Source organism: Grammomys surdaster, unplaced genomic scaffold (genome assembly GCF_004785775.1).
Source record: "Grammomys surdaster isolate TR1022 unplaced genomic scaffold, NIH_TR_1.0 949, whole genome shotgun sequence".
In the NCBI taxonomy this organism is placed as follows: domain Eukaryota; kingdom Metazoa; phylum Chordata; class Mammalia; order Rodentia; family Muridae; genus Grammomys; species Grammomys surdaster.
In genome coordinates, this window is record NW_021605368.1 from 152058 (window position 1) to 153918 (window position 1861).

The 1861-nt window shown below is 51.7% G+C and overlaps 1 pseudogene; it reads right to left on the reverse strand.

Annotated features, from left to right (window-relative positions):
- Nucleotides 1–638: 638 nt before the first annotated feature.
- LOC114634371 lies at nucleotides 639–1657 on the reverse strand (annotated as a pseudogene).
- Nucleotides 1658–1861: the final 204 nt, after the last annotated feature.

The window sequence follows — 1861 nt, forward strand, 5'->3', positions numbered from 1 at the left end:
TTCATTGAAAACTAAGATCTACAAGCATGTAGCCCAACTAACCAAGAAACCTCAACTTGATATAACTGGATATTTAAAGGGGGCATTACAATTGATAATAATTAAATAAAAAGGAACAGTAGGGAATGCTTTAGAAATTTCATGTTGAGGAAATCTATAGGAATCAGAGTGTATGGAGAACACAGGAGAACACAGCCCACAAAATCGACTAAACAGGGTTTCATTGGTTTCACAGAGACTGAAAGAGCAAGCATAGGGCCTGTATGGGTCTGCACCAGGTCCTCTGTGTATATGATATAGCTGTTAGCTTGGTAGTTTTTTGGGACTCCTAACAGTGGAAGCAGATGTATCTCTGATCCTTATTTTTGTTGTTGTTGTTCAACAAATTTATTGAGAACTGCTAGGACCTAAGCCCCGCAAGAAACAGAAAAGCCATACAAAAACAGTCTCCATTCTCAACAAGCTCAGTGTGCAAACAGAAATACAGAACAACACAGGTAGTAATTGCCTTAAAACAGGAAAACAAAAAAACAAACAAGGGCTGTAGTGTTCAAAACCCTGGAATCAGAACTAACCAGGCAGGGCAGGAGAGCACAAGCCTCCATATGGAGATGAGCTGGGGTGACCATCGAGGGGGGGGGTTCTTGCCCCACACAGCACATCCCCTTCAGTCTCCAGCTCACTGAAGGCTGGCCCACTGCAGGAAAGTATAGACCACCTTCCCATCAGGCTGAGGGGAGCATAGAAGCAGGGTCTTTCTGACACTGGTTCCCAGGCGACCTGCAGAGACCAGGTCCTGAAGTGGGATGGGGTCCTCGGCAGACCAGCACTGAGCAGTGTAGTGTGCGTGGAAACGCAGCGGATCACTAGGATAGACCAAGAAGTTGCCACCAAACTTTCCAGCTGCACTGAGGAAGAAGCCTCTCTCCCATAGGTCTCTGTAGATGCTGTAGCGCAGCTCATGGGCAGAACGGCCAGCATGGGGCCAGTCTTTGGACTACACATGCCAGTCCAGAGGCTTAGCTTTCACAGGCCGAGGCCTGGCAGTGGCTAGCTGGATAAGCAGGGCTGATCTGGGCAAGGGATTCACCCCATTTGAAGGTCCTGGTTGGGGCGATGAAGAATCTGCTCTCTCCTGCTCCACAGAAGCCTGACAATCATTACTGGTCTCACTCCCTTGGGCAGCTTCACTTCCACCAGCTTCTTGGCCTTCTTCATCTGCCCCTGACTCCTGTTCCAGCTTCTGCTTCTTGACAGCCTGGCCCTCTATGATCTTCTCTAGGAGCTCCTGACACCGGGTCTCTCAGGCCTCGGCTGCCAAAGTGCTCTGATCCTGGAAACTCTGTTCTTGCTGGCGTTTGAACGATGCTAGGGCCAAGCCATGGCTGCGGGGATCAGGATGCGGGGCGCTGACTAGGGTCACAGCGCCTATCTTGGCCAGGAGCCAGGCTTCTTCAGGCAGCAGCAGAAGCTTGGCCAGGAGCCAGGCTTCTTCAGGCAGCAGCAGAAGCGGAAGGCCCAGGCGCGAGTTCTGGCGGGGCCAGCGGGGCAGGGAGCCCACCGTGCGTCCCCCGACTCCCAGGCGCTCCCGCAGCTCCTGCACGGCCTTGGCTCCCCACACCAGCGAGCGACCATTAGCGACCTCTACCACCAGCATCTTCCTAATTTAAGGAGTTGACTCCACAGTCGCACTCTGGGTGCTGTGCCCGTCGTGGGTCCCCTTCAATCTGACGTACTGTCTTCGGGCAGAGGCAATAAGTCAACCCCTAGCCAACACCAACTCTCGATTCGTATCTCTGATCCTTTTGCCTATTCTTGAGACTCTTTTCTTTTTATTTGATTGCCTTGTCCAGCCTCAATA